Source organism: Plectropomus leopardus, chromosome 1 (genome assembly GCF_026936395.1).
Source record: "Plectropomus leopardus strain MGB_pleo_1.0 chromosome 1, ASM2693639v1, whole genome shotgun sequence".
In the NCBI taxonomy this organism is placed as follows: domain Eukaryota; kingdom Metazoa; phylum Chordata; class Actinopteri; order Perciformes; family Serranidae; genus Plectropomus; species Plectropomus leopardus.
The window spans coordinates 7,816,771-7,835,894 of record NC_142176.1 but is presented as its reverse complement, the minus strand read 5'-3'; the positions used below and the strand labels follow the sequence as shown (position 1 = coordinate 7,835,894).

The following is a 19,124-nucleotide window of genomic DNA, read 5'->3' as shown; positions in this document are numbered from 1 at the left end:
CACTGGATAACAATTATTGATGCATTGAAGTGTACATTATTTTAATATGTGGGACAAATTTTAGTTGGGTTATATATGTTAAATATATAGTACTTGATATACTGCCCTATATACTCCACTGTTGTTTATTCTGCAGTACCTCACAAGTAAGGAGCAATTAAAGAGCGAAAACAAGCAAAGCGAAATCTAAAATATTTCTGCTAAGGTTTACTGACATGCTGCTCCTGCCACTACCACAAATATCTGTTTTTCTGCTCTGTCAGGTAAAAGTTTTAGGCAGCTGCTGGCAAGTGGATTATTATTTTTTTTTTTCTTAATAGTAAGGTAGTGGGCCATTTGATCTGATTTAAGGACTTTGTTAAAAAAATTTGATACGTTCCACTCCTTGTCCTTACTTGTTTGCCTGTTTAACTGCTGATTTCTGATTCTATGAAAATTCCTTGGAAAAGAGCAATCTTTAATGTCGGATACAATGCTTCGCTGAATGTTTCACTTCAAGGCATGATTTTTTAAAAAAACTGAAATGTAATACCAGGTTGTAACAGGTGTGCATGACTTTTTGAATGTTTTGGTCACAGTGTGAAGGCATCGTTAGAAAGCACAAAGAGGGAAACAGACTTTTGATCATAGCACTTTTTTCTGTAATCATTATGTTAATCTCTCAACAACAATCAAGACCCCAGCAAGTACTGTTTTGGTGATTTGCAGTTCAGAAGACATCTAGGCAATCATTTGGAAAAGTTTATCATTTTTATAATTCTATGTTCTAAATAAGTACTGTCCAATTAAAACAAACAGGGACATAGAGTCCAGTAGTATGAGTGATCCCAATGTTACCTGTAAATCCTCAGGCACCTCTGCGCAGTGTAAACTGTTTCTTACACTGCCTTTCAACTTTTCTCCTTGTGTGCGCACAGAGTAGCAAATAACCCACTATTAACCTTTGGAAGTCAGTAGATAAAAACAAACACTCCACAGAGAACATATCGACAGCTGCTTCTGAGGACATATGATGCTGATGCTGAAATATGATCATACATTTTGATGAAAACACTACAAAGTTATTGGTAATCAGCCCTCCTGTTAAGCCTGTATGCTCAAGGTTTATTTTCTGATTATATAGATCTCGCTGATTATACAGCTCTGATGTCATTTCAATAAAAGTTTCACATTTAATTGCAAAAAGCCTGCATCTGTCAGTTGTTTATTCTTTTGTTAATAGGCTTGTTAGGGGATATACTACTTTTTAAAAAAGGTTCCCATGCACATGGTATAAAGAATACTAAGGCAACCATTTTAGTTACCATGCTAACATTTGCTAATATTAATAAACCCAAGTACAGTGGCCCACTGATTCCTGGAACAGACATTACCTGAACATCACGACTTTCAGTGGTGCAGCATATTACAGATGACATTCTGCCTGTATGTGAGCAGAGGCTGAGAGTAATCTATCAATCAATAAATACAAGTCACTGCTTTTTATTTTGCCTGTGCAGAGTCCAGTTGCCAAAATAAAATGCTGACATTGTAAAGTTATTGCAAAGCATGGATACTTAATGTTACATTTCATATGTATGACGTAGTTACAATACATGTAGATGAGTTTTTTATCAGCAGGAGGATGGGTTAGTGGATGGTGGGACACTTACAACCTTTATCCACCACAATTAGTGTATGCAGCTTTTTGTTTCATGTTGAATACAGGCGTTCGACCATGCCTTGTGCATGCTCCTGCAATAGTATGCCTTTCTGTTTATGTCACTGATGTGTCACGTTTGATGTCATGGACAGTCTGGAAAACAGGTTGATAAACAGTTGAAAGCAGCATAAATGGCAGTGAACATGTTAACATTGGTTGCTTCTTTTTCCTCTCTCTCTCTCTCTCTTTATGTCTTGCTCTTGAACTCATTGCTGACTAAGTTAGGAACAACATTCAAGTGCTGCTTGGATGAAGACAAAAGGTTATTTTTGGTGGCCCATTATTGCATCGCGCTGGCAAAGGGGCTAGAATTAAGGCGTCCAGCCGGGTGTCTAATTTCCATCAGTGCTGATCAAAGCTGGAGCTGATAAATACCTGTGACTACTGCAGAGTCATTTGACCAGGAATTAAATGCTTGTTTTAGCCTTTCCCATTAAATACATAAGCCAGATGTTAGCAGGTGTGTGCAGCAGGACAGGGGCTTTGCAGCAGGCAAGACGAGCAGCAGTTTTTTAATGACAGGGTCAAGACAAGTTTAGTCATGTTTGCAATGACCAAACCAGGCATTTTAAGCCAAACATCTGTTTTGTTTTCACAACATAAAATTGAAAATTTGAAAACGTAAACATACAAAACATAAAGTTGCTATATATGACACAATTTTTATCAGCCAATGTTGGCTCATCAAATATATATTGGTATTGGCTTACATGTCATCCAATATTCACAGTATCAAAGTTTATTTTTATCAGAACATAGTTGAAAAGTTTATTGTGAAACTGTAAAATGTCCTGTCTCCATTACATATGTTTGTCACAAGTATTTGATAACCATATCTAAGGGACAATCGCATCGCATAATTGGATATACTGTATATATACATGATATGGGCAGATATATCAGTATCTGAATTTTTCACTCCACAGCATTGACATCTGCACCAAAAATCCAGTGTTGGTCAGACTCTATTTAACAGAAACGTATGATGCAATCATTTATTCTGGACGTTGAGTTGTAATGCACTTGTGTAAAGTTGTAACGGCTGCAGCAAACAGGACGTCTTGACTGAGTGAAACACTTTAGCTTCACTTAACTTTAAAATCAAAATGCAGCATCAGCAGTCTGGTTTGATTCATTGACTTGAAGGAGAAAGGTATGATGATTTCAGCACATTCACCCTGAAAGTGCTTTCACTCAAACTCAGTTCTTACAGAAAGTGATAGACGGATGTATCTGTCACACTTCAACAGCAGCTTCGTGTCACATTACCACACAGATTGAACACCATGCACAGCATCTTTAAAGACACTCACCAGCTCACATTGTGTCATGACAAATGTTTCTTTTCCCTTGTGGTTTCCTATTGTTTTTTCAAAGTAAGACATACTGTGTGTTCCTCATCCAATTAGTGATTAAAATCATTAATATCAGAGTCACCTCGAAGCCTGTCTAGTGCAAAATCTAATTTATTTTCATGAATAAACCTCTTTAATTTGTGAGAGATAGTGGAGATGAACTTTAATATGGTGGTTTAAAAGTCAAATCCTCTGCACAAAACTACAGCTAAGAGTTCAGTCTTCAGGTGGAGGATGTGTCAGTTGGTAAATCTGCTACTTGTTTTCTCTGTATTTATCTAAAAAGCCCTATTAATCCACAGCTAAGAAAAATGCTAAAGCAGTTTTACAAAAGCAATTTATGGTGAACTTTGCATTTCTAGCTTCCCCTGTTTTAACATACCAATGACTTAACAGACATCATGTTACATCCAGATATTTTCAGGCATTTACTTAAGTGGATAGTTTAGAGTGGTTTTGTTTGGTTGTTAGTCCAGTAGCATCAGTGTTTTTTTTTTTTCAGAAGCCATGCTTAGTGTTTAGCTTAGACCATCATAAAGGGATCATAAAAGGACAAATATATCAGTGAAAAAGAGGGAACACAGACACAAATTATAACATCAACACGACTGGAAAATGGACCAGAATTCAGATGTTTTCATTAGGGATGAGTGAAATGGCTTGAATTGTTGACATGATTTAAAAATAAATCAATATTTTGATATCAGTCAATTTTGGTAATCTTGATAAATGTCAGATTGCTACTTTTTAAGTTTAAAGGCAGATTCTTGCTCCTGAGTGAAGATTCATTCATCGTCATGTGGTTTCAAATCATTATTCACTATTGGAACATGGAACATCTGCCAAACCTTTTACAAATTTGAGGTAGATTCAAAACAATTATAATCAAAATAATATTGATAGATGAAACAATTAATTGACAAAGAAATTTAAATACTGGTCAGGAGAATGTCAAAGTCATTGTGTGGATGGTTTAGAATATTTCGTATGTGGATTATCTGACAATGTAAACAGAGTAAATCAATTAAGAAACAAAAATCTTAACTGTGGTCAGTACTTTCTGTACAAGTTTTAGACCCACAGTTTGTCATTTCTGCAGTTTCACATCAAAACAGTAACAAGAGATGGACATTGTGAAGTAACAACGGTAAATTAATTTGCAAAGAAAATCTATATTATGTGATTTAGGCATATTAACTTGCTTTGGTTGGTATGGTACCATTAGCATCAGATGAGTCAACTATACTGTGACATTATGCGGTGAATTCAGTCATGTGGTTGGGCTGTTATCTGTGGTCAAAACAATCATACAAAACATAACTCTATGAGCATATTAAAAGCTGCTGTTAGGTTATATTTTTACTGTACACATTAGTAGCTGGTCTCCTCTTTGTTTTCTTCTACATTTTCTTCCTCTTCTTCTACTTCTACTTTTACTTCTACCTGTTCTACTACTACTTGTACTACTTCTAATACTTCTACTCCTACTTCTTGCTAAAGTTCTCTCTCTCAAAAACATTGCTAAAATGCATTCAGGGAAACATTGCAGGTTGAGAGGAAGCAGGTACAGCACAGATGAAAATGGAATGTGAGGAGCATCACAGTTATAGTACAGCAGTTAAAGTGGATATTTCCCCTAATGGTCATTTTAAAGGAAGACTCTACCAAAAAGCTATCTGCTGGGTATCAAAAACTCAGCCCCTGCGGACTTGCGAATGTGGCTCTGAATGGCCTGTAGCTTGCTCCTATGTGGATGCTTGGGTTCACAGTAGTTCAAATAGATTCCAATGGGCTCGAGTCATGTTGAAATAAAATATCGAAAATCGTCCCTGCAGCATAATAGACTTCTCTGCTGTGGCCCTAATGCTCAGTATATTTCTCTTCAATAGAGGTAAATGCACAACTAAAGTGTCACATTATAGCTTCTAAACTCCACCTGAAGTTGTGTATTTGAAAGTTAAGATAAGATTAATAAGATAAAACTTTATTTAACCCAAGGGAAACTGCTGATTATTGAGGAAGCGTCCTAATGCTTGGAACATATTAAACATACAAATCAACAGTAGAGAGGATGGTTATGCTACAGGAGTGGTTTGAGAAGTTTCTGTACACATATTTAAATGTGAGGTCACCATTTGAGTCAAATGTAGATGCGTTTCCTCTACAAAGCTTTCGGACCCAACTTTCAAAACCAAAAAGGATGTACTTTATATTACAAACATTTTTTCCTCCTTAAACTGATAGATGATGTATTTAAAACAGCCCACTTGCCAGAAGAAATATTGGCTATATTATATTGGATAATATTTTATAATAATTATTATATTAGGTAATACTGGATTTTTTTCTTTGCCATTTCTACTCAGGTTATTAATGAAAAAAAAAAGGTGCATGAAACAGGTGGATGGACACAGATTTTGTGAGACAGATATACGCGAGGCTGTACCAACTTTTCTACAAACAATAAAAGCAGGGTAAATAAGTACAAATGACAATTCAACAGTTTTTTTTCTTCCTCTCCACAATATCCCTTTAACCAGCCTCTTGTGAGTCAACCAAACAGAACGTAGCATTTTGTAATAAGAGAGCCAGATTAAAGCAGAAAGCGGCAGCAGCAGTCATTTAAAGGCTGCAAGATTGGCCAAGAGTATCTGATGGCCATGAAGGAAGCAGCAGAGAGCACTTGTGACGAGAATTAGTGAGGCAGAAGAGGATAATGTTTTGAGAAAGCATGACTATCTCTTTGTCTGTGTGTATGTATTCGAGCAATTTTGAACATAATTGCATCTAATTGTTTGCTTTTCTTTTGCTTTTTATGTGCAGATTTTAGTTAAAGTTTCAGATGCAAATCAACAGCTGAAAAGCATCACTTTCACAACTGCAAAAACCAAAGGCTGGATTTTTAACATCCTAAGGATATAGTAATGTCTCAAAACAATCAAGTGCAACAGCAAAGTGGGGAATTATTCATTGTTGGTGGATGTGTGCCCTGTGGAAAGGGGCTTTCCAGTTAAAGGATGTTTTTCACATGAACAGAGCACTTGGTTGTTGTGTAGGTGCTAATTAATGTTTGGCACATTGAGCAACTGGCTGTGCTGCTTTCGGGGTGCCCTGCTGCGTGACACATGAATCTATAAAAGTCTTTTATCTGTAAAGTGAGGAAGTGCACTTTTCCAGTCTGGGCCATACAGAAAGTGTCTGTTCATATAGACACTTCAAACACAGTTGCTCTCCATACTGTTCGTTTTTGTTCTTAATAACTAATTTAAATTTGTTGGGCACTGTCAACTTTGAACTGCAGCTTTGAGCAATTTATATTGTGTCTCCTTTTTTAAAGTTGTGTTGCAGTATTGTGCGTTTTGATCTTATCTCTGTGCAGTGTTGTGTGTTAAAGCCCTGATGTGCAATGTTGGGCTGTCGGTGAGCGTCTCTCGCCCTTGTTTTTTGGGCATCGCTCATACCGTTGGCATTTGTTGGCACTAATTGGCTTTTTCTGCTGACTCAGCATGTTGGATTTGCTTCAGCCACAGTGGAGCCTGCCGGTGAATGAAATCATTCTGATTTTGCGGTTTGTGATATTGTTCACTGGGGCACGTTAAAGCTGTTTTTTTAAACACTGGATTATGTTTTTAATGTGTTAACTGACTAACTAGTGTCAAGACGGTCTTCCAGATTCCCTTTTTAAATGATGATTACAGACTACCCTTGTCTGCTGTTATAAAGGGGAATCTGCTGTCATTCAGGTGCAGATCATAAGTGCTTGTGGCCATCAGTTGTAGTCTTTGCAGTGTGTTCATGGCGACTCAGCAGGGGGCTTTCATCACCTCTAGTACTCTGATGTCATTTTGGTGTGTCTGGCCTTACAATTCATTGTTACAATATGTCAACATAGCATCGTGCTTTTAAAAAGTGCAGGTATTTTTTGTTATATCATGATGCATTGTGTTTTTTCCAATACCTTGTTTTACTTTGGAGCCCCTAAGGGGATACAAGCAGTGATGTTTGTTTCTGTTCTGCTTTGAAGACATTTCTATGTAGAAATATTTAATTCATAAATCTCCTTTGTTTTATTGCTTAAAATATAAATATTCTATTTCAATGAAACACAATCAGACACAGATAGCAAATCAGTCTGTATTGATCTATGAATGAATGTGGATGATCCTTAGGGTATCTGCTGTCCACAGCTGCTTTATGCTGCATGACAAGCTTCTTCTTCAGTTCATGAAATCCCTGCAGCATCTGAAGGCAGCAGGATCGCGACACTGTTATGCACAACCGTTTACAGTTTTAACCTTCAAAAAATCAATGAAAGTGACACCATGCTGCTAAAATATAACCATGAAGACCTCTTTTCACATTACACTGGTTTGTTATATCCTAATATTCTGTTTTTTTATGCAAGAGACACCTGGTTAACAGGGGCTCATATTTTCCAACTTTTAATTTTTATCAAAAGTAGCATCTCATGTTTTATCCTTGGATCACATTGCGGTGCGAACGCTGTTGTGTAACATTTATTGTTAATGTGTGAGAAGTCATTGACTGTGGGCGTGTGCGAAGTGAGATACAGAATTATTGCCATCATACTCCATCTGTCTTTGGGTGCAGATTTGTGGTGATATGTGTTAATGTCGTGATGCTCTGAACCATCCAGACATTTCCTGAGGTAAAGCTTTGCATTTGCAGAGCTCATTATCACCTTTAACTGTGATTGGCACAGCTGTTTCAGAGCTATGACAGCAGCGATGTGACTGGCTCAGAGAGTATTTAATAATCATCACACCTGCTGATAAAGGCTTTAGTCACCATCGTCCAGGCCCTTGCAAATCGTGCTGCTGCAGAAGGTGTGCAAGGAGACTCAAAATATTTCTTTGGAGAAAGCAAAAGTTTTTCTTTTTTTTTGACTATCAATTTTTTTCTCCCCAATGTTGCCTTCGAGGCTCCACATGTTACAGAACATCGTAATATTTCAGTATGATATATCAGCCCCTTTTACACTGCGGCTTCAAGGCAGAAATTTCATGCCAAGATGCTGCCTCACTGTTCTGCGGGGACAGAGTTGTCTCTTATTTAAGCTGCTATAGGAGGTCACAACAGTGCAGAAACAATGTCCATTTAAATAGGACAACCGGCGGATTGTGATCATGGATGTGACGTTTTGATGATTTGCTGTGTATGCTACGCTAGCAGGTACAAGCAGTTAGCAGCTGTGGTGTTGTTTTGTTGTTTCTGTTCAAATGCAAAGGCGACATGAAGATGAGACTTCGTAGTGGCTCTATAGCCCAGTCTCTGTGTTGAAAGGGCTTTTGTGGCAGTGTTGTTATAATAGGTTTAATTTTCCCAGAATGACTTTTTGTGTTAGGTTATTTTGTGTTTTTCATGTTGGATTTAGTTTTTTTCCAAGTTCTATTTTGTTGCAGTGCAGTGTGTTGAGTTGGCTTCCCTGCAATGCAATACATTTCATAGCACTGTATCATGTTGCATTATGTCGCATTGCATATTGTCACGGTGAAGATCAGCGCAGCTGCAAACAGCAGTCCTTTTTTTTTCCTTTATTGCTTTGACTGAGAGCTGCATGGGCTGCATCTCAAAATATGTTTATTATGCCTAATGCTTTAGGGAGAGACAGGTGGCTTTAATAAACAGATTGTGCATAAAGATGAGGATAATATACCATACTCTCCCACTGTCTCCCCACACGACAGCGCGTGTGCATCATTTTCTCTTCCTTTCTGTGATGTACATGACCTTTCCATATGGGCTGCCTGGAGACATATCAAAGAAATATGATATAAATACTCAAATACTGAGCTTGCTCATGCCCCCTAATTACCAACATCTGTCTGTAGGATTTGTGTGTGTGTGTGTGTGTGTGTGTGTGTGAGTGTTGTCGTGTACATGCGTTGAGGGATTAGTGCTTTCATGTGTAACAGCACATGTAGGTGTGATAGTAAGTTTTTCATATGGTCTGCTGTGCTCAGCTGGTTTCTCCGAAGGGCTTTTGTGTTTGGCTGTGCGACTGTCTTTCACAGCCTACATGTAAGAGTACGCTTCATCTGCAAGCAGCAGCTTGTGGCTGAATGTGGTGAATGTAGCATGAAGAGCATTAATCCTTCACCAGTGGAGGTACAGTGTGTCTGACTGGCTGATGGGGATTTAATTTAGTGTATGCAAATAGTCTGTCGCAGGCACAATAAATTCTCGGCTGAGCTGTTTTCCTCTCTCCCTGTATCCAGCAAACTTGATACTGCAACCAATTAGTGTGTATTCAGCACTGTTACATTGTTTTGTTGTTGTTGGTAGTGGTGGTGAGGCCACAGCATTGACCAAGTCACACTTCCACCCAGAGTAGGTCTGCCTGCTGGATACCACTCATCATTCTCCACTGGAGAATACAAAAAATGATGTTGCATAGTGTTAACAGTGTGAGCAACTTGGGCCAAAGGCTCGAAACATTTTAATGCAACTGTCTGGCAATGCAAGTTATGTTTTTTTGCTGATTTTTCCCCGCATAGCATTACAATGTTTTAGCAAATTGTTCCCTAAGTAAATGACCACCTTTTTGTATTCGCTCCTGGGGTATCAGTAAAACTCATTGCTCTTTTTGAAAATCATTTTCCAACTTCACCTCTGGACTCACCTCTTCTGTCGAGCCATGGTGTTTATATCCCCTGGCGGTCTAGAGATTATAGGAAATGGGATTCATTAAAAGCATCTAAAAACACAAAAATACTGAATAAGCAATAATATTTGTTTGGTTTTTAATTACGAACCTTATCTGGGCACATGTAGCGAACCACACAACATATTATTCAGAGAGGCTTTATTCCATTTCTAAATTTTAAGTAATTGTGTTATTACAATTATCAGTGGGCTTTTGGATGAGTTTTTTTTTTCCTGGAACAAAACTCAGAGGTTCAGTTTTCACTCTTTGTAGCATTATATGTCGTATTTCGTATGTCATCTGTAACACAATGGAAGTGCTAGACAGACAGAACTGGTTAAAGTGCAGAAGCCAGGACACGACAAATAGTATTATTGTAAAATAAAACCTCAATGTACGGTATTGGTTGTATCCTGACAGTTTTCCATCTTATTCAACTGTGTAGAAAGTCAACTGACTTGCTGACCAAGTTGCTCACAGTGTAAAAGCATGGTTAGAGTTTAACACAGACAAAAACATGAATAATATTTATTTTTTAAATTTTTTTATTCAGTTTGAGTTTTTCTATTTAGGAATGTTGTTCATACAACACTAGTGGCTTTCTGTCAGTGTCATGTGGGTGTGATCGATGTCTGTAGGCAGCAGGTGCTGGCAGGGGAGTGCAGAGCTACTGTTGAAGGGACTTCAGTCTTTTTTCTCTCACATTTAGTGTGGATAAAGAGAATTAAATGTCATGGCTTGATCAAAGGTAGGGACAGACTGTTGGGACTTTGTTTCCTGAGCCACGCTGTATGCTGTCTGTTCTGTTGATGTTGGTTCTTTTGGTTTGTAGAGAGGAAAAGTGAGAGAAGCCATCTGAGAAGGAGTTTCATTCCTTTGATGATTCAACTGAATCCACAAAAAGAATACAAAGAATATGACTGATTTGACGAATGCTGTTATGCCTGTACGTATAAACTGTATACTTTTTTGCATTTACAAGGGAGTAGGGATGTAACAATACACATAAGTTTCTCCCGTTACCCTACTGTGGAGCAATGCCGGCACACTGTCCTTTGTAAGTTGTTTTTTTTTTAACACACTATATTTTGACTTCATACTTTCTATGAATTTTTCTAGTTTTTAACAAACTTAACTATGACTTTTTTGATATACTATGACTTTTCTTTGACATACTATACAATTACTTTTTTCGACATACTAAACTAAGTCTTTATACCTCCATGCTATACTTCGACTTTTTTATGCTTTTTTAGACAACATGCCGAACTATGACTTTTTTATGCAGTTTTGGACGTCATGCTATTTTATGACTTTTTGCTATTTTTGACAACATGCTGTGCAAAAGGTATCTTTTTTATGTTATTTTTGAGAATACAGAATATTATAACTTTATTATATTATATTATTATATATTATAACTTTTTAATACCATTTTGGACAACATGCTATACAATGACTTTTTTTATACTATTTTGGATGACATGCTACTACTGCTACTACTAATAATAATAATAATAATTATGATAATGAACTTTATTCATAGAGCACTTTTAATCAAAGGAATGAAGCTCAAAGTGCTTTACAAAAAAAAAAAAATCAACACAATCTATAGAGATATAGAGTACAGAGACCAGTAAGAACAGTACAAATAACAGAAGTGATATAAAATCATATTTACAAAAACTACATTTATTTAGTCTGGCTTTTAGCCAGACTAAATAAATTTAATTTGAATTTTTCAGCCATTGTTTAAAAATATTCACAGAGCTGCTTCTCTTATAGCTTTTAGAAATGTATTCCATAATTTTGAAGCATAGTTAACAAAAGCTGTGCTGCCTATTTTCTTGTGCGTATAATGTGTGTATTTAAAAACTCATTAGCAGAAGATCTGAGAGTCTGTGAAGGATTATAGAATGACAGAGTGTCTGCAATGTAGGCCAGTCCCAAACCATTAAGAGCTTTAAAAGCAAGTGAACGAATCCTAAAATCTGTTCTTAAAGACTCAGGAGCCAGTGGAGTGTAGCTAAAATAGGTAATATGCTCCCTCTTCCTTGTTTTGGTGAAAAGTCTAGCTGCACGATTCTGAATAAGTTGAAAAAAAGGAGGTATTGCAATAATGTAATCGATTTGAAATAAAAGCGTGGATGCATTTTTCAGCATCTTTATAGGATAGAAATTATCCTATTATAGGGTTGAATGAAAAAAATAGCTGGTTTTGGTCACCTCCTTTATGTTTGAAGTAAAATTTAAATCTGAATCCAGAATAGTGCCAAAACATGTTATTTAAGATTTAATCTCAGGGGCCAGATGCACAAGCTTGCAAGGCAGTAGATCTCTTGTTGCTTTGGGGCCAACATAGAGTATCTCAGTTGTGCTTTCGTTCAGTTTCAAAGAGTTACTTCCCATCCAACTTTTTACTGCGGGCATTCCAGTGGTCATGGAGCAAAAGGCATTCATTGTCATCCCCTGGGGAAATGTATAGCTGTGTATCATGAGCATAACTTCCCTAATCATCTTACCTAAGAGCGGCATATACAAAGAGAAAAGAAGTGGACCAAGACGACTTCCCTGGGCAGCAGTGACAGGCAAATCAGATTTATTTGATGTGTGTTCTCCAACAGTTACAAACAAATATCTTCCGAAAATGTAAAACTTGAACCAGTTTATAGCAGTTCCTGACAGCCCAACCACGTTCTCTAAGCGATAGATCAAAATGTCATGGTCATTTGTGTTGAAAACAGTGCTTAGATCTAAGAGGATAAGAATAAGGACCTTTCTGGCAACAGTACCAAGTCTAAGTCATTATCAACTTTAATAAGGGCTGTCTCTGTACTATGGTTACCCTGGAAACCTGATGGAAACATTAAAAACATGTTGTTTTCAAGAAATTATTAATTTGGATAAAAACAACTTTTTCGAGTACAAAGATTCAATATTGGTTACTTGCACTATTTTATGCTATGGCGTGTCTTGGCACGGTATTTTATGACGTTTTGAGGTGTTTTCAGCTGTATTTGGGACAGGTCATTTTTTGACAATTTTGCCTTACTATAGCCTTGCCTTTTTGGTCATTTTTGCAACATGCCATATTGAGGTGTTTTTGGACATATTTGCAACATTCTATGCTATGCCGTGTCTTTGCAAGCTATTTTATGCTGTTTTGATGTGTTTTAAGCTGTTTTTGAGACAGGGTATTTTTTGGAAGTTTTGCCCTACTATAGCCTTCCCTTTTCGGTCATTTTTTCGACATGCTACGTTACTGTGTTTTTGTCCACTCTATGCTATGGCGTGTTTTGGCACGCTATTTTATGCTGTCTTGAGGTGTTTTCAGCTGTTTTGGGGACAGGTCATTTGTTGAAAATTTTGCCTTACTATAGCCTTGCCTTTTCGGTCTTTTTTTCGAAATTTGATATTAAGTAGTTTTGGCGTTATTTACAACATTCTATGTTTTGGCGTGTCTTGGCACGCTATTTTATGCTGTTTTGAGGTGTTTTCAGCAGTTTTTGGGACAGGTCATTTTTTGACAATTTTGCCTTACTATAGCCTTGCCTTTTCGGTAATTTTTTCGACATTCAATATTAAGGTATTTTTGGCGTTATTTGCAACATTTTATGCTATGGCGTGTCTTGGCATGCTATTTTATGCTGTTTTGAGGTGTTTTCAGCAGTTTTTGAGACAGGTCATATTTTGACAATTTTGCCTTACTATAGCCTTGCCCTTTCGGTCATTTTTTCGACATTCGATATTAAGGTATTTTTGGCATTATTTGCAACTTTCTATGCTATGGCATGTCTTGGAACACTATTTTATGCTGTTTTGAGGTGTTTTCAGAAGTTTTTTGGACAGGTCATTTTTTGACAATTTTGCCTTACTATAGCCTTACCTTTTCGGTCATTTTTTCGACATTCGATATTAAGGTATTTTTGGCATTATTTGCAACATTTTATGCTATGGCGTTTCTTGGCATGCTATTTTTTGCTGTTTTGAGTTTATTTCAGCAGTTATTTGGACAGGTAATTTTTTGACAATTTTGCCTTACTATAGCCTTGCCTTTTCAGTCATTTTTTCGACATTCGATATTAAGGTGTTTTTGGCATTATTTGCAACTTTCTATGCTATGGCGTGTCTTGGAACACTATTTTATGCTGTTTTGAGGTGTTTTCAGCAGTTTTTGGGAGAGGTCATTTTTTGACAATTTTGCCTTACTATAGCCTTACCTTTTCGGTCATTTTTTCGACATTCGATATTAAGGTATTTTTGGCATTATTTGCAACATTTTATGCTACGGCGTTTCTTGGCATGCTATTTTATGCTGTTTTGAGGTGTTTTCAGCAGTTTTTGGGACAGGTCATTTTTTGACAATTTTGCCTTACTATAGCCTTGCCTTTTCAGTCATTTTTTCGACATGCGGTATGAAGTAGTTTTTGGCTTTATTTGCAACATTCTATACTATGGTGTGTTTTGGTACGCTATTTTATGCTGTTTTGAGGTGTTTTCAGCACTTTTTGGGACAGGTCATTTTTTGACAATTTTGCCTTACTATAGCCTTGCCTTTTCGGTCATTTTTTCGACATTCGATAGTAAAGTGTTTTTAGCATTATTTACAACATTCTATGCTATGGCGTGTCTTGGCATGCTATTTTATGCTGTTTTGAGGTGTTTTCAGCAGTTTTTGGGACAGGTCATTTTTTGACAACTTTGCCTTACTATAGCCTTGCCTTTTCAGTCATTTTTTCGACATTTGATATTAAGGTGTTTTTGGCATTATTTGCAACTTTCTATGCTATGGCGTGTTTTGGTACGCTATTTTATGCTGTTTTGAGGTGTTTTCAGCTGTTTTTGGGACACAGCATTTTTTGAGAATTTTGCCTTACTATAGCCTTGCCTTTTCGGTCATTTTTTCGACATTCAATTTTAAGGTGTTTTTTTGGCGTTATTTGCAACATTCTATGCTATGGCGTGTCTTGGCATGCTATTTTATGCTGTTTTGAGGTGTTTTCAGCAATTTTTGGGACAGGTCATTTTTTGACAATTTTGCCTTACTATAGCCTTTCCTTTTCGGTCATTTTTTCGACATGCGGTGTGAAGTAATTTTTGGCATTATTTGCAACATTCTATGCTATAGCGTGTTTTGGTACGCTATTTTATGCTGTTTTGAGGTGTTTTCAGCAGTTTTTGGGACAGGTCATTTTTTGACAATTTTGCCTTACTATAGCCTTGCCTTTTTGGTCATTTTTTCGACATTCAATATTAAAGTGTTTTTGTATTATTTACAACATGCTATGCTATGGCGTGTCTTGGCATGCTATTTTATGCTGTTTTGAGGTGTTTTCAGCAGTTTTTGGGACAGGTCATTTTTTGACAATTTTGCCTTACTATAGCCTTGCCTTTTCAATCATTTTTTCGACATGCGGTATGACGTAATTTTTGGCATTATTTGCAACATTCTATGCTATAGCGTGTTTTGGTACGCTATTTTATGCTGTTTTGAGGTGTTTTCAGCAGTTTTTGGGACAGGTCATTTTTTGACAATTTTGCCTTACTATAGCCTTGCCTTTTTGGTCATTTTTTCGACATTCAATATTAAAGTGTTTTTTGTATTATTTACAACATGCTATGCTATGGCGTGTCTTGGCATGCTATTTTATGCTGTTTTGAGGTGTTTTCAGCAGTTTTTGGGACAGGTCATTTTTTGACAATTTTGCCTTACTATAGCCTTGCCTTTTCAATCATTTTTTCGACATGCGGTATGACGTAATTTTTGGCATTATTTGCAACATTCTATGCTATAGCGTGTTTTGGTACGCTATTTTATGCTGTTTTGAGGTGTTTTCAGCAGTTTTTGGGACAGGTCATTTTTTGACAATTTTGCCTTACTATAGCCTTGCCTTTTTATGTGATTTTTTCAACATGCGATATTAAGGTGTTTTTGGCCATATTTGCAACATTCTATGCTATGGCTTTTTTTTGGAACGCTATTTTATGCTGTTTTGAGGTGTTTTCAGCAGTTTTTGGAACAGGTCATTTTTTGACAATTTTGCCTTACTATAGCCTTGCCTTTTCGGTCATTTTTTCGACATTCAATAATAAGGTGTTTTTGGCGTTATTTACAACATTCTATGCTATGGCGTGTCTTGGCATGCTATTTTATGCTGTTTTGAGGTGTTTTCAGCAGTTTTTGGGACAGGTCATTTTTTGACAATTTTGCCTTACTATAGCCTTGCCTTTTTATGTGATTTTTTCAACATGCGATATTAACGTGTTTTTGGCATTATTTGCAACATTCTATGCTATGGCTTTTTTTTGGAACGCTATTTTATGCTGTTTTGAGGTGTTTTCAGCAGTTTTTGGAACAGGTCATTTTTTGACAATTTGGCCTTACTATAGCCTTGCCTTTTCGGTTATTTTTTCGACATTCAATAATAAGGTGTTTTTGGCATTATTTCCAACATTCTATGCTATGGTGTATCTTTGCATGCTATTTTATGCTGTTTTGAGGTGTTTTCAGCAGTTTTTGGGACAGGTCATTTTTTGACAATTTTGCCTTACTATTGCCTTGCCTTTTCAGTCATTTTTTCGACATTCGATATTAAGGTGTTTTTAGCATTATTTACAACATTCTATGCTATGGCGTGTCTTGGCATGCTATTTTATGCTGTTTTGAGGTGTTTTCAGCAGTTTTTGGGACAGGTCATTTTTTGACAATTTTGCCTTACTATAGCCTTGCCTTTTCGGTCATTTTTTTGACATTCAATATTAAGGTGTTTTTGGCGTTATTTACAACATTCTATGCTATGGCATGTCTTGGCACGCTATTTTATGCTGTTTTGAGGTGTTTTCAGCAGTTTTTGGGACAGGTTATTTTTTGACAGTTTTGCCTTACTATAGCCTTGCCTTTTCAGTCATTTTTTCGACATTCGATATTATGGTGTTTTTAGCATTATTTACAACATTCTATGCTATGGCGTGTCTTGGCATGCTATTTTATGCTGTTTTGAGGTGTTTTCAGCAGTTTTTGGGACAGGTCATTTTTTGACAATTTTGCCTTACTATAGCCTTGCCTTTTCGGTCATTTTTTCAACATGCGGTATGAAGTAGTTTTTGGCATTATTTGCAACATTCTATGCTATGGCGTGTCTTTGCATGCTATTTTATGCTGTTATAAACTGTTTTCAGCAGTTCTTTGGACAGGTCATTTTTTGAGAATTTTGCCTTACTATAGCCTTGCCTTTTCGGTCATTTTTTCGACATTCAATATTAGGGTGTTTTTGGCATTATTTGCAACATTCTATGCTATGGCGTGTTTTGACACGCTATTTTATGCTGTTTTGAGGTGTTTTTAGCAATTTTTGGGACAGGTCATTTTTTGACAATTTTGCCTTACTATAGCCTTGCCTTTTTATGTGATTTTTTCAACATGCGATATTAAGGTGTTTTTGGCCATATTTGCAACATTCTATGCTATGGCTTTTTTTTGGAACGCTATTTTATGCTGTTTTGAGGTGTTTTCAGCAGTTTTTGGAACAGGTCATTTTTTGACAATTTTGCCTTACTATAGCCTTGCCTTTTCGGTCATTTTTTCGACATTCAATAATAAGGTGTTTTTGGCGTTATTTACAACATTCTATGCTATGGCGTGTCTTGGCATGCTATTTTATGCTGTTTTGAGGTGTTTTCAGCAGTTTTTGGGACAGGTCATTTTTTGACAATTTTGCCTTACTATAGCCTTGCCTTTTCAGTCATTTTTTCGACATGCGGTATGAAGTAGTTTTTGGCATTATTTGCAACATTCTATGCTATGGCGTGTTTTGGTACGCTATTTTATGCTGTTTTGAGGTGTTTTCAGCAGTTTTTGGGACAGGTCATTTTTTGACAATTTTGCCTTACTATAGCCTTGCCTTTTAGGTCATTTTTTCGACATTAAATATTAAGGTGTTTTTGGCATTATTTCCAACATTCTATGCTATGGCATGTCTTGGCACGCTATTTTATGCTGTTTTGAGGTGTTTTCAGCAGTTTTTGGGACAGGTCATTTTTTGACAATTTTGCCTTACTATAGCCTTGCCTTTTCGGTCATTTTTTCGACATTCAATATTAAGGTGTTTTTGGCATTATTTGCAACATTCTATGCTATGGCATGTCTTGGCACGCTATTTTATGCTGTTTTGAGGTGTTTTCAGCAGTTTTTGGGACAGGTCATTTTTTGACAATTTTGCCTTACTATAGCCTTGCCTTTTTGGTCATTTTTTCTACATTCGATATTAAGGTGTTTTTGGCGTTATTTACAACATTCTATGCTATGGCATGTCTTGGCACGCTATTTTATGCTGTTTTGAGGTGTTTTCAGCAGTTTTTGGGACAGGTCATTTTTTGACAGTTTTGCCTTACTATAGCCTTGCCTTTTCAGTCATTTTTTCGACATTCGATATTAAGGTGTTTTTAGCATTATTTACAACATTCTATGCTATGGCGTGTCTTGGCATGCTATTTTATGCTGTTTTGAGGTGTTTTCAGCAGTTTTTGGGACAGGTCATTTTTTGACAATTTTGCCTTACTATAGCCTTGCCTTTTCGGTCATTTTTTCGACATGCGGTATGAAGTAGTTTTTGGTCTTATTTGCCACATTCTATGCTATGGCGTCTTTGCATGCTATTTTATGCTGTTATAAACTGTTTTCAGCAGTTCTTTGACAGGTCATTTTTTGAGAATTTTGCCTTACTATAGCCTTTGCTTTTCGGTCATTTTTTCGACATTCAATATTAGGGTGTTTTTGGCATTATTTGCAACATTCTATGCTATGGCGTGTTTTGACACGCTATTTTATGCTGTTTTGAGGTGTTTTTAGCAATTTTTGGGACAGGTCATTTTTTGACAATTTTGCCTTACTATAGCCTTGCCTTTTTATGTGATTTTTTCAACATGCGATATTAAGGTGTTTTTGGCCATATTTGCAACATTCTATGCTATGGCTTTTTTTTGGAACGCTATTTTATGCTGTTTTGAGGTGTTTTCAGCAGTTTTTGGGACAGGTCATTTTTTGACAATTTTGCCTTACTATAGCCTTGCCTTTTCGGTCATTTTTTCGACATTCAATATTAAGGTGTTTTTGGCATTATTTGCAACATTCTATGCTATGGCATGTCTTGGCACGCTATTTTATGCTGTTTTGAGGTGTTTTCAGCAGTTTTTGGGACAGGTCATTTTTTGACAATTTTGCCTTACTATAGCCTTGCCTTTTTATGTGTTTTTTTCAACATGCGATATTAAGGTGTTTTTGGCCTTTTTTGCAACATTCTATGCTATGGCTTTTTTGAACGCTATTTTATGCTGTTTTGAGGTGTTTTCAGCAGTTTTTGAACAGGTCATTTTTTGACAATTTGGCCTTACTATAGCCTTG

General features: G+C 36.6%; 1 protein-coding gene across 2 annotated transcripts in view; it reads left to right on the top strand.

Annotated features, from left to right (window-relative positions):
* Positions 1-19,124, top strand: part of LOC121946268 (protein kinase C-binding protein NELL1-like) — a 453,829-nt gene that overhangs the window by 382,738 nt on the left and 51,967 nt on the right. The window lies entirely within an intron of this gene.